The following is a 14,738-nucleotide window of genomic DNA, read 5'->3' as shown; positions in this document are numbered from 1 at the left end:
TTGATGTTAGAAAGCTGCGTGCCGTCAATTGTAATGCATGGCTGGTTAGTTGGGCTCCCTAGTGCAGGTTGGAACAGCACCTCTGTTTTGCTGAGGCTGATAGTCAGGCCAAACAGTTTTGTTGCTATAGACAACCTGTCCACAATGGTTTGGAGATGATTTTCTTGGTGGGCCATGAGAGCACAGTCATCTGCGAAGAGAGCTTCCAAGATGAGTCTCTCTGTTGTCGTTGTTTTTGCAGTCAGGCAGCGAAGGTCGAATAGTGAGCCATCTAGTCGGTATTTGATGTAGAAGCCCAGATTTAGATCCATCACAGCATGTCGTAATACTTGGGTGAAAAATAGGTTGAATAGCACCAGAGCAAGGACACAGCCTTGTTTCATGCCATTGGAGATGTTGAAGCGATCAGAAGTCTCTCCACCAGATAGGACTTCCCTAATGTGACAAGGAAATCACCTTAAAAGACTGATATATATTAATTTAAGGTCGCCAAGGAATTCAGCTATGTAATTCCTAAATGAAAACTCAAGCTAGCCGTCAACCTTTTATAGAGTTTAATTACAAACAGGAGGAAGAAAGGAATTAGAGATAGAGAGAGAGGGGGAGAGAGAAAGGGGAGAGAAGGGAATAGGGCTTAAATACCCCTTCTGTTTAGGCTGGGCCAAAAGGCCCAAGCCCTTAGATAGCTGAGGCAAAGAAAGGAGATCAGTCCCTATTACTCACGTGACCAAAATGGAGAAACAGTCTCAGAGGCCTCCACCTCCAGCTTCCTTCAGAGCAGCTTCCTTCAGAGCAAGCACAACCTCTCAGAGCCAAAAAACTCTCCAACCAACCACACCTCAGTCCTCAGACCCCTCTCTCTTTAAGCAAACCATCCAAGTTCCCTCCCCTCAGTTCTCACATCTACCAATCACTGTCCATGTCTTCCCTGTGCCAATGGTGGCTCTAGCTTAACCCAGGACCGCCCAGAGGTCTGTGGCTTTGCACATGTCTGTTGAAGGTCATATTCTCAAATAATTAAATCTTGATCCTTTGCTACAGCCCTTCCTAAATCCTGTTACCCTGAGTAGGGTAGAGATTGGAATAATTAAATTTTGATCTATGCTGCAGCCCTTCCTAAATCCTGTTAGGACTGAGTAGGGTGGAGATTGTAATTTCCAAGACCTGGTTCTGTCATTCCAAGTATCTCTATTGTATCAATTCTAAAATCAATCATGACTCAAAGAAATTCCTGTTCTATGCTTAAGCATAGGTCAAAGCCCTTTCCATTGTTCAGCAAAAGGTTTCTGTCCTAAAGTAATCTTAAGAAGGGAGGAGGAGGAACCTCCCATGCCAATGGGGTTCACATTCCAATAGAGTTCCCACTATCAATAGGAAAGTTTTCAAGTATGAAATTTCCCAATGGTGAAATTTCCAACATTTATAAGTCTAAGAAATTTTAAGGTTTACACATGTCGACATGAAAGAGCTGGATCAGTTTGACGAATTTTGCTGGGCAATCGAGCTTGCTAAAGATCACCCGCAATGCATTCCTGTTCACTGTGTCGAATGCCTTTGTCAGGTCTATGAAGACAATGTAGAGACTCAGGTTCTGCTCAAGGCATTTTTCCTGCATTTGCCTCACTGTGAAGACCATGTCAATGGTGCTGCGATCTGGTCAAAAGCCACATTGTGATTCAGGCAGGTTCTGCTCTGAAACAGATGACAGGAGTCTGTTGAGTATAACACGGACAAGGATCTTTCCAGCAGTGGAGAGTAGTGAGATGCCTCTGTAGTTGTCACAGGCTACTCATGCTCCTTTGTTCTTGTATAAGGCTACAATGGAGGCATCTCTGAGTTCTGGGGGCATGTCTTCCACTTCCCATATGCTGGTCAGCACTATGTGGAATGCCTGGAGCACCTTTCCATTTAAGGGCTTGTACACCTCAGTTGGGATCCCATCTTTACTGGGTGCCTTGCCTGTACTCATTTGTTTAATGGCTTTTTGGACTTCCTCTATTGAAGGAGGGACGTCAAGTTATTCAATGGTGTGGTTTTGGGGGATCTGGTCAAGGGCACTTTGGTCGACTGAAATGGGTCAGTTGAGAAGCTGACTGAAGTGTTCTTTCCACCTATTGCTGATGCCTTTTTTATCTTTTATGAGAGTGTCACCATCAGAGGATAGCAAGGGAGTGGTGGTGGGTTTTAATGGCCCATAGACAGTCTTGAGGGCACTGAAAAATTGTTTGTAGTTTTTCGTATCAGCAAAATGCTGAATTTCTTCTGCCTTTTTTTCCCACCATCGGTCTTGCATCTTCCTGATCTCACATTGTGCTGTGGCTTGGAGAGACTTGAATCTGTCCTTTTTAGGAGCAGAGTTTGGGTTATTTTGCCACTCTGTAAAGGCTTTGTTCTTTTTGCTCAATAGGTCTTCAATAGCAATGTTGTTCTCATCGAACCAGTCCTGGTTCGCTGGTAGTTGCATTGTTTGGGGTCTAGGACTGCCTTTGATGTTTCCTTCACTGCGTCTCTGAACTGGTTCCATTTCTCAGTTGAGCTTCCAGTGAGTGGTCCCTTGGCAGACAGCTTGTCGTCCAGGCAGGACTGGAATGTTTGCAAATAAGATAGATCTCTAAGACAACTCACGTTGTAAAATGCGCGAACTGTCTGGGCACGTTTTGAATGGCGAGGTGCAATGGGCATTTGAAGAGTCACTCTAACCAATTGGTGGTCTGTCCAACATTCAGCTCCTCTCATGGCTCTGGTGATCTGTATATCCTGGATGGACACCTTTAAGAATGTGGTAAATCCTGTGGGCCCTTTATCAGAATAATATTTTTAAGTGATTGAAGAAAATAATACATTTCAATTATCCCTTTACAGGAAGAGCCAGGTCTCAGCCTTCAAATGGCATTGTAGGTTGTGAGACAACTTTGTATTTCTTACTCTTTTTATCCAATGCCTTTTCAAACATATAAGTTCCAATGAAGTTATTCAACTGCTTAACATAAAATTTTGGTAACTGCCAAATCCTAAAAAAGGTCTTCTATGAGGGGTTTTTTAGCTTTTTTTTTTAATATGGTAGGTTCCTTTGGTAATCTGGTGAAGTCTATGGACCCTTTATCAGAATAATGGTTTTAAGTAATTTAAGGAAATATTTCATTTCATTTAGGGGTTGGTGATAATAAAATTTTATTTTTTTGTTTTTTGCTGTCCAAGTTCACAAACCCCTCTGAAATCTATTTGCCTCTTGTGGAGTCAATAGTCCTACATTATATCTTCAAGAGGCAAAATAGTATAACTGAGAGAGCACTTGACTGATTCAGAAAAATTCAGGTTCATATCCTACCTCAAACATTTATCAGCTATGTGACCCAGGACAAATTGTTTAAATTCATTTTTTTTTTCATATCTGGGCTTAATTACAATATTTGTTCAATAGTTATAGGGGAAAAACAACAGAATTTCAAAACTCAGTACATTCAAAATAAACAGTATAACAGAATAATATTGAATCCAATAATATATGAACTTAAAATCACAAAGTTAAACCTTAAACAAAAAATGCAATAGAATACAGAGATTTTTATAAACCATTGGAGTCTGAAATGCCTTAAAATATAGCCTCTAGTCTTTAAAGTTCCTTAGGTATGTTTTTTTGTTGTTGTTGTTGTTTGTTGTTTTTAATTATCCATTTAGATGCCTTTAGATGCCTATTGTCAGAAGGCAGAGTGGTAAGGGCTAAGCAATGAGGGTTAAGGGATCTGCTCAGGGCCCCACAGCTGGGAAGTATCTGAAGCCAGATTTTAACCCAGGACCGCATGACTTTAGGCCTGGCTCTCAGTTCCCTGAGCCATCCATTTGCCTCCCCAAAGTTAGCTGAGTCTTCTCCCTGACATGCAAGTGAAGTCAATAAAATTACCAGAACAGTCAAAAGGTATTCTGTTAAACAGCCCATTGCTTTTGAGTTCCTGTTTGAAAAGTCTGTTTCTTCTTTTTTTTTATCTCCCCTGCTACCATCCTCCCACGTGGCCAATAGTTACCAGCTGGTAGAAATGAGTCCTGAGTGATCTGCTCCAAGGATCTGGGTTGAACAAGGATCAGGTGCACCGGGGTAGGCCAGGAACGACAGGAACGCAGGCAAGCAGGGCTGGGAGCCAGAGCGGGCAGCCAGGGTGGGCAGGTGAGCTGCAATCTGCTAACAGATCTGGAGCCAGGAGCGGGGGCTGTCCGAAGTGGATGGTGGTGGCGGCAGGACCAAAGAACAGAACCGACAAAGGATGACTGAAAATCAAGCAAAGCCTTAAAAAAAAAAACAAGGAAATTGCACTCAGGCTCTGGAAGAGTTCAAAGGGAAATTCAAAAATCAAATAAGACAGGTTGAAGAAAAATGGGAAACAGAAAACTAGGTCATCTAGAAACAGAGGCACAGGAATCAAAACAAGAAAACAATTCATTAAAAGCTAGAATTGACCTTCTGGAAAATGAGGCAAAAAAGTCAGAGGAAGAAACTTGAAAAACTTGAAAAGAAAAATGGACCAATTGGAAAAGGAGGATCAAAATGTCATGGAAGAAATTCAGTCTTTAAAAATGAGATTAGGGCAAATAGAAGCTAATGACTTCACTAGACAACAAAAATAATAAAACAAAATCAAAAGAATGAAGAAAATATGAGATGCCTCATTGAAAAAACAACTGACCAGGAAAATAGATCCAGGAGAGACAATTTAAGAATTATTGAACTAACCAAAAAAAAAAAAAGTCTAGACCTCATACTGCCAGAAATTATCCAAGAAAACTGCTCTGCTATTATTGAACAAGAGGGTAAAATAGATATTGAAAAAAAATCCACAGATTACCTCCTGCATTAAATCCCCAATAATAACTCCCAGGAACATTAAAGCCAAGCTCCCAGTTCAAGGAGAAGATACTGCAAACTGTTATAAAGAAACAATTCAGATATCATGGAGCCCTAGTCAGGATTACACAGAATTTGGCAGCTTCCATATGGAAGGATGAGAAGGCATGGAATATGATATTCCAGAAGGCAAATCATAGAAACAATTACTGATTTCATTGAAGAGAATGACAATGAGAAGATAACATTTCAAAATCTATGGGACAGAGCCAAAGCAGTACTAGGGAAAATTTATATCTCTGAGTGCCTATATCAACAAAATAGAGAGGGAGAAGATCAATGAATTGGGCAGCCAACTTAAAAAACTAGAAAGAGAATAAATTTAAAATCCCCAGATAAAAGCTAAATTGGAAATCCTAAAAAAAAAAAGGAGAAATTAATAAAATTTTTAGTAAAAGAACCATTGAACTAATAAGACTAGGAGCTGGTTCTTTGAAGAAGAAAAAAAACAAAATAGATAAAATACTTGTTAATCTAATTTAAAAAAAAAAAAAGAAGAGACTCAAATTAACAATACCAAAAATGAAAAGGATGATCTAATGAAGAGAAAATTAAGGAAATTATTAAGAGGTATTTTGCCCAATTGTATGGCAATAAATACAACAATCTAGGTGAAATGGGCAAATATTTATCAAAATATAAATTGCCTAATTAGCAAAATGGAAATAGAATACTTAAATAATCCCATCTCAGAAAAAGAAATTGAACAAGTCATCAAGGAACTCCCTAAGAAAAAATCTCCAGGGCCAGATGGATTCACAAGTGAATTCTATCAAAAATTTAAAGAACAACTAATACCAATACTATATATACTATTTGGCAAAATAAACAAAGAATGAGTCTTACCAATTTCTTTTTATGACACAAATATGGTACTGATTCCCAAGCCAGGAAGACTAAAAACAGAGAAATAAAGCTATAGACCAATCTTCTTAATTAAAATATATGCAAAAAATCTTAAACAAAATACTAGCAAAGAGACTACAGCAAGTTATCACAAGAATTATTCACTATGACCAGTTGAGATTTATACAAAGAATGCAAAACTGGTTTAATATTGGGGAAACCATTCACATAATTGGCTATATCAATAACCAAACTAACAAAAATCACATGATTATCTCAATAAATTCAGAAAAAAAATTTGACAAAACACAACACCCATTCCTGTTGAAAACACTGAAAAGTATAGGAATAGAAGGTTCTTTTCTCAAAATAATAAATAGTATTTATTTAAAACCATCAGCAAGTATCATCTGCAATAGGGATAAATTAGAAGCCTTCCCAATAAGATCAGGAGTAAAGCAAAGATGCCCATTATCACCTCTATTACTTAATATTGTACTAGAAATGCTGGTGGTAGAAATTAGAGGGGGGGGAGAAATTAAAGGAATTAAAATAGGCAGTGAGGAAACTAAACTATCATTCTTTGAAGATGTGATGATGGTGTACTTAGAGAATCGTAGAAAATGAACTAAAAAGCTAGTGGAAATAATAACTTTAGCAAAGCTGCAGGATACAAAATAAATCCACATAAATCATCAGTATTTCTATACCTTTCCAACAAAACTTAGCAGCAAGAGTTAGAAAGTGAAACTCCATTTAAAATAATTCTAGGCAATATAAAATATTTGGGAATCTATCTGCTGTAATGGGGAAATTTAGGCCTCTGTGAGAAGGTTATAATATAGTAATGGTTACAAATGTGGCTACAAGATTTATATAATATTTAACAATGGCCGCCAAGGAATTTACTTATGAAATTCCTAAAATGAAACACTCAAGTCAGAATGAGGTTTATGGAGGTTTAATCACACTGGGAGTAGGGAAAAGGTTAGGGAGAGAAGGAGAGAAGAGAAAAGGGAAAGAGGCTACTCAACCTCTGACCAAGGCAGGGGGAGTTTTAGGCCCAAAGGCCCAGGTGGAAAGAATCAGTCCTTAACTCATGTGACCGATCTGAAGGAAAGCTGTCTGCGGGCGTCCTCCCTCTCCAAGCTCCTAACACCAACTCTCCTCTAGCTCTCCCCACCGGAAGTTCCGCGAATCTCAGAGGCTGTTCCCTACCTCACTTCCTGTGTCTCACAAATCCAATGGTTGGCTCTAGCTTGGCTTAGGACAGCCCAGGTGGGCAGTTAGTTATTTCTGATTTGTCATTGACTAGCACATGCCCGTGTAGTGTGGGTGTGCACAATTTTTGGGTGCTAGACCAAGATGGAGACTTTTAAAATTCACACTGCCAAGACAACTTCTGCCAACCTTCCTTTCCTGGCTTCTGGGAAGATTGGTTCCAGAGAGGCCTTACTTTCATGGAGGAGGCTGAGTTGGTGAAATCCTTGCTGAAGACACTTTTTCTCTCTCTCTATCTCTAATTCCTTTCTTACTCCTATTGTAATTAAACTCCAAAAAAGGCTGACGGCTGACTTGAGTTTTTTATTTAGGAAATACATAGCTGATTCCTTGGCGACCTTAAATTAATATATATCAGTCTTTTAAAGTGATTCCCCTGTAACAATAGCTAGGGGTGGACTGCTACAAAATCTACTTAAGACCTTAAATTTTGGGGGAGGGAGGGAAAATAGGTTGTAGTTGTACTATTGATTTTTTTCCAGTTTATATTTCCCCATGTCGGTTCCATTCATATAATTTTGCTAAAGTAGTTTTGTTTATTCCATTAATAAGAAGAAACTAATATTTGCTTTATTATTAAATCCTATATAAGTATTCATATTGAATCTAATATGAGAAGCAAGGGGTTTACATCACTAGTATAGTCTGATATACTACAGGACTTTCTCTCAAAAGAAGTTTCTGAGGATATATGTGGTAATTTGTCAAATAAATGTTTCCCTTTTGGTCAAACCCACAAGGGAGTCTGCCATTGAGTGACTGGGAAAAGAAGAACTCCAGAGACCAAAGTTTTCAGACTCCAAAAAGTTAACCTCCAAGACCTTTGGGATCTCATTAGTAGAGAGGAAAGATGGGGAAGATAGACTCCTGAGAATCAGTAACCCAGTTTATTCAAATTCCTCTAAACTTTCCATGCTATAATGAGTTAGAGGTTAGGACTGAGAAGGTGTGAATGTTCTGAACAATTAGGATAATCTAGAAGATAAATTATAGCTATTCCAGAATTTCTTGGTTTGAGGTGGATGGAGGTAATAGGAGCAGGCCTTCATATATGTTATATGATGCCATTCACCATACTCCATTTCTCTATTGTGACAGTTAAAAAGAGTAGTTGCCATAAACTGTGACCACGAAAACGTGTAAATGGCCAAACTGTAAGATTTTGGCCACGCTGGTAAAGATAATTTTTAGTGTCTTGATTTTATATCAAAAATAAGTGGTCGCCATGGGAAAATTCCCAAATATTAAATATACCCAAGTCAGCTGGGTTTTATGGAGATTTTAATTAATACAAATAAAGGAATTAAGGAAAAGGAGAGAGAATAAGAGAAATATAGTATGAAGGGCCTAGGATAACATGGCCTAGGCCTGAGCCTTAAGAGAGAGACCAGTCAGTCTTTAATCCACTCACCACAAGATTTGTCCCAAGCAAAATTCTAATGTTCAGAGAGATCCAGCTACTCCAACTAGTCTGAGCTCCAACTCAGCTACCAAAGCTGAATTAATTTCAGAGCCCTCCAGCTCCTTCCTTTTAAAGAAAATTTTCTCCTATGTCACCTCCCCTAAATTTCTAAGTCTACCAATCACAGTAGATGTTTTCCAAAGGACTGACCATTCTTAATTCACACCTGAGTAGACTAAAACTTTTGAGTAATTCACAGCTGATTAGACTAATCTTGTCCTTTGCAAGTTGCCTGATTAATTTGATCTTCATAAGTACTTAGCACTCCTTTGTATTAGATCTAAAAATAGACCTAGCTTAAGGATTCTTGCTTCACTTTAAGTGTGGGCTGGGGACTTTTCATTGTTCAATCAGGAGTTTACAACTTTATCTTCCCCTAAAGTATGCCTAAGTATGGGTGGAGTAATTTTAGAGTTCCCACCTATATTCCTGACCAAAGTCCCTTCATTGAAAAATAAGGGGATAGCAGACTTAACCAAAAATGTTCTAAGGTAGAGTCTGAGAATTTTTAAGATTCACTAAGTCTGAGAAATTTTAAGATTCACATTATCTAATAAATATTTCAAGCCAAACATGCCCAAAATCTATTTCTTCTGCCTCTACAAGATCCCTTGAACTTCACACCACAAAGCATATGCCCTCCACCTCATCAAATGCCACATATAAAAGACAAGCATAAGCAAATTTACCCCCTTGGGTGGGATTCAATCCCAGGATTGGGATTGGTATGATAGGGTCATTTCTGCTGTGACCATGACCCTGCTCATGAGCCTCTACAATATTGACTCACCCAGTAAGAAGCAGCAGATATTGACTCTTACCTAGTTACATGAAGAAAAGGAAAAGGTAAAAGAAGAAATTAGAAGGGATGTCAGAATGGAGAGTAGCATTCAGCCCAAATGAAAGGGTACTGAAATATTGTGTGAAATACTAACCTATCTCTCCAGAATTTAGATAAACTAGCAAAATTTTTGTCTGACTGCAAAAACAAAGACAACAGAGAGATTCATCTTGGAAGCTCTCTTCGCAGATGACTGTGCTCTCATGGCCCACCAAGAAAATAATCTCCAAACCATTGTGGACAGGTTCTCTATAGCAACAAAACTGTTTGGCCTGACTATTGTGGCATTTAAAAGAGTGGATGCCATAAACTGTGAGAGTTAAAATGGTTGAAGGTTTAATTTGTGGCTGCTAAAAGAGTGGGTGAGTAAATTGTGACCTCAGAAAATATGTTTTCACCACAGTGTTTTGTTCTAAATCAAATATAAGGTGGTCGCCAGGGAAATATTCCCAATTATGAATATACCCAAGTCAACTGGGTTTTATAGAGACTTTAATTAATAATACAATGAGGAATCAAAGAAAGAGAGAAAGAGAAAAAAAGGAAATAATGAGAAAAGGATAGACCGGCCCAGGGTAGCCCTGGCCAACCCAAGCCTAAGTCCTAAAAGAAAAGATCAGTCAGTCAGTTATCACTAGCCATAAGATCTGTTCAAGCGAGGATTCTGGGGGACAGAGTCTCCCCAGAGGGAGTTCCAGCCAGAGTCAGAGATTGTCCTTCAAGAGATTCTTTTCAAGAGGCCCTCCTTAGAGCCTGTCTCTCCAGAGAGATCTCAAGACCTCTTCTTAAGAGATCCTTCTCAAGCGAATCTCTTTCTTATATAGGGGGTTTTCTCCTATGTCACCTCTCCTAAGTTCTTCCATCTACCAATCACTGTAGACGTTTTCCAAAGGACAGCCCATTCTGAATTCACAGCTGAGTAGATTAATCCTTTTAGTAATCCACCCCTGAGTAGGTTAGAATCTCTGAGTAAGTTTCTCACCTTTTTCTCCTGACAAGTTTACAAGTTGCCTGACCTTTAATAGGTACTTAGTACCCCTTTGTATTAACTCTACTTGGATCAGAAATGGGAGGATCTCTACTCCACCTGTATTTAAGACTGCTTTAGGTGAGAAAACTCCTTGCTGAACAATGAGAAATGCTTACACCCATACTTATAATGAGGCAAAAAGTTCTTTAAGCCATGCCTATTTTTAGAATTAATACAAGGTTGAATAGTGAGCCATCCAGTTGGTATTTGATGTAGACGCCCAGATTTAGATTCAGCACAGCATGTCGTAATACTTGGGTGAAAAATAGGTTGAATGAAATAGGTTTGGCAAATATAAATAGGAAAAAGTCCTTTTCTGAGACAATGGTCTTAAGTAGGTTCCCCTCCCCTTATTCCTTTTCCTTCAGGGTCATAATAGAGGGTGATGACAAAAGGGTGACTAAACTACATCCTTCTCAAGGAGTTTTGCCACAAATAACAGAAAAGATATAGGCTGATACAGGGAATAGAAGAATCAAGGCGGGACTTTTGAGAATGGGAGAAGACCTGAACATGCTTGTAGGCAATAAGAAGCTAGTAGACAGGGAAAGGTTGAGGAAAAGTGAAAGAATAACACTGGCAGAAGGAACAATCTGTTAGAGATGAGATAGAATGGTTGATAATAATTGAAAAATTATTGAAGGATATGAATAGGCAGTTTTCAGAGGAAGAAATTCAAGTTATCAATATCCATATGAAAAAGTACTCTAAATGATGAATAATTAGAAAAACGTATATAAAAACAACTTCAGAGTTCTCCACATCCATCAGATTGAGAAGTTGACACAAAAAAAAAGGAAAATGGCAAATTTTGGAGGAGCCATGGGAAAACAGGTACAGTAATGCACTATGTGCTGGTGGAGCTGTGAACTGGAATAGCCTGAAGACTAACCAGCCCTGGAGCTGGTAAAATAGGCCAAGGGGTGATGGAGTAGCCCCTGATCTAGTGGAAAAACAGCTCTGGAGCTGATAGAATAGTAGCTTTCCAGGTGTGGAGTAGCAGCTCCCCTGTATGGATCAGAGTTTGGATATTTATTGAGGGTCTGGGAGCTTGTCATTTCCCATTCCAGGGAAATCTCCCCACCTTTTCCCAGAATACCACATGCCTGGGCAATACTGGGCATTACAGGTGTGGATTGGGGTCTGACAATCATGGGTAAACCTGGGGACCCCAAAAGGAAATATGAAGCATGCACAAATTTGGGGGAGAGGTGTTCCTCTGGACTGTCAGAAGCCTTAATGTGCATGTCCCATATCCACCCCCCCATTGTCCCACATGTCATCATTTGCCAGCGTAGGACAGGTCTCATTACCTTCATCAAAGATGGGAACAGGATAGGGGTGGAGGGCAAAGATATAGTACAATAGATAACACTATAAGTAATTAATAATGCCTAACAGTTCCAAACGAAGATAAATACAGAACAATAAGAGCAAATAATAATGCAGAGCAGCACAAAGCTAGTACAATCTAACAGTTCACAGAGTTTGTACACAGAACAGAACTGTACAGAACCAGTTCAATGTTAACAATACAGAATGGTTCACTGATTAATAATACAGATTCGGCAATTTATGCCTCACTAATGCTGAAACTACAGATTTTGCAGTTTATGCTTACTTCACTAGTGTTAACTGGTGACATCTACAAGATTTCAAAACATGAGGGTCCTGTTTCTATTACTGCCCATGACCATCAGCAACTTTTTTTTTTGTGGTGGCAAAGAATTAGAAATGGAAGCAGTGCCCATCAATTGGGGGAATGATTAAACAAGTTATATGAATATGGTACACAAATGTGACAAAATATTATAAGAAATGAGGCAATAGAAATAATGAAAGGAATATTTTCAGAGAAACCTGGGATAATTAATATGAATTCATGTAGTGTGAAGTGAGCAGAACCAGGAGAATAATTTATACAATAATATTTTAAAAGACAAAAAAATTTGAAAGGCTTAGAAACATTGGTCAATGGAATGGCCAACTAGAAAACTGATGATGAAGCATATTATCTATCTTCTGATAGAAAGGTAATGAACTCAGAGTGCAAATTGAGACATGTTTTTTGGACAAGGCCAATATGGGAATTTATCTTGTTTAAGCACACAAGTTCATAACAAGAGTTTTGTTTTTCTTGCTTTCTCAAGTGGAAGAGAAAGAAAAAGAGAGGAAAAGTAGGTTTTCATTATTTTATGAATTTTTAAAAACATTTAAGACTAAAAACTATTCCCTAATAGATAAATGTTGAAAGGATACAACCAACAGTTTTCAAAGTAAAAAATCTAAGTTATCAACAATGATATGAAAAAATGTTCTAAATCACTAATAAATGTTAGTTTTCAGTCATGTCTTCACGACTCCATTTGTAGTTTTCTGGGGAAAGATATTGTTGTGGTTTGTCACTTCCTTTTTCAGCTGTTTTACAGATGAGGAAACAGAAACAAACAGTGACTTGTACAGGGCCACATAGCTATTGTGTCTGAGGTTGAATTCAAACTCAGCTTTTCCTAACTGAAGGCCTATCTGCTACACTACCTAGCTGCCCCTAATCACTAATAATTAGAGAAAGGCAATTAGAGTAACTATAAGGTTCTATCTCATACCTATCATACCTGTCCTATCTTATCATGCTGACAGAAATGACAAAAGAAGAAAACAGCAAATATTGGAGAGACTATGGGAAACCAGGAACACAAATGCACTGTTTTTAGAGCTGTGCTACCATTCTAAGAAACAGTTTGGAACTATTCCCAGAAAGATAGCAAACTATGTGTTCTCTTTAATCTTACTCAAAGAAAGAAGAAAAGATATTTATGTAAAAAAAAAATTTTTTTTAGTAGCTCTTTTCAAAGTAGTCAAAAATTCTATTGAGGAATGGCTAAACAAATTGAGGTATATTATTTAATGGAATTGTTATTGTGGCACAAAAAATGATGAAATGGACAACTTCAGATGAAACTGGGAAGACTTTTGTAAACTGATGCATAGTGAAGCAGGAGAACAAATTTTAAACTGATAACATTGTAGAGAAAAACAACTTTGAACTGTACTTTAGAACTCTGATCAATATATTGATAAACTAGGAGTCTGAAAGAATAAAGATCAAATACCTCATTCGCCTCCTGACAGGAGGTGATAAACTTAAAATTCAGATGGAGGCATATTTTTTGGGACATGGCTAATTGGAAATTTTGTTTTGCTGAATTATGTAGATATGTATATGAATATTAGTTGTTTTTTAATTTACTCAGTAGAGCAAGAGGAAGATGGAGGGGCAGATTAGTTTGTTTTGTTTTGTTTTGTTTTGTTTTGAAACAATTGTTAAGGGGCAGCTAGGTGGCTCAATGGATAGAGCACCAGGCCTGAAGACAGGAGGTCTTCCGTTCAATTCATGGCCTCAGATACTTCCTAGCTGTGTAACCCCAATTGCCTAGCCCTTACCCCTCTTCTACCCACGACTTAGTATTGATTCTAAAACAGAAGGTAAAGAGTTTTTTGTTTTTGGTTTTTTTTAATGCTTATCACTTAAAAAAATAAAGAACAGTTTAAAAGAAAAACAGGGGATAGACTTGTGATTTAGACAGATGAAGAAAATGAGGCCCAGAGAAAGAAGTGATTTGCCCAGAGTCACAGAAATAAAGTCGGAGTAGCAGAGCCAAAATTTACAAGTAGGTCTTTTAATTCCAAATCTACTACATGTTCTCCCTCACACAGAATGGATCTCTGGTCTCACTAGCATGGGTACCTCCTCCAAAAATAGGGATAAAAAACCATTCTGTGGGTGTGTGTACTCAGATAAAGAAAGGGACCAATCGGGACTGCACTATCATGAGTAAAAGTGCGTTATGTCTTTCTTGGTGTCCTGGGGGGTGAGGGGAGGGGGAGGGGGTAGACTTGGCACAATGTACTGATTTGCTTTGTTTCGACAAGAAGTTGGAGAGTTGGTGGTGTGTGGAGTAGAATTTCGGGGTCTGAACCCCCAAGTGACTCTAATGAGCAGACAGGAAGGAGGCTTAGCTAAGATGCTGGCAGAGAAAATGCGGCCTTTATTAGAAAGGGGAGAGGAACTGGGCACTGCTCTGAGTGGTCCAAAGATGCTCACATGAATTCGGAATTTATAGGAATTTAACACAACAATCTTCTTCTTTGTTGCCCACCCACCACCTGTGTGTAATACAATGTCTGTGTCTGTTATATTTTCTTTATCTTGTCCTACCCTCCTTAAGTTTTCCCAGTGTTCTTGAACTCATGGGAGCATTCCTTAAGTTTCCATTTCTAAGTTGAGTCAGAATTTAGACATGGCCAAAGCCTTTCACACTGAAACATTTGGGACAGGGAGTCAAGAATGTCGCTGTAAGTTTCAGGACTTTTTCCCATA

At 38.5% G+C, this 14,738-nt stretch overlaps 1 protein-coding gene across 1 annotated transcript in view; it reads right to left on the bottom strand.

The window, feature by feature from the left end:
• Window positions 1–5,115, bottom strand: part of LOC100618597 (olfactory receptor 56-like) — a 93,772-nt gene extending 88,657 nt beyond the window's left edge. The window contains exon 1 of the mRNA XM_007483335.3: window positions 4,023–5,115. The gene's annotated coding sequence lies outside the window, so the exon portion shown is untranslated. The remainder of the gene's footprint in view (window positions 1–4,022) is intronic.
• Window positions 5,116–14,738: the final 9,623 nt, after the last annotated feature.

Source organism: Monodelphis domestica, chromosome 2, assembly GCF_027887165.1.
Source record: "Monodelphis domestica isolate mMonDom1 chromosome 2, mMonDom1.pri, whole genome shotgun sequence".
In the NCBI taxonomy this organism is placed as follows: Eukaryota; Metazoa; Chordata; class Mammalia; order Didelphimorphia; family Didelphidae; genus Monodelphis; species Monodelphis domestica.
This window is presented reverse-complemented; position numbering and strand designations above follow the sequence as displayed.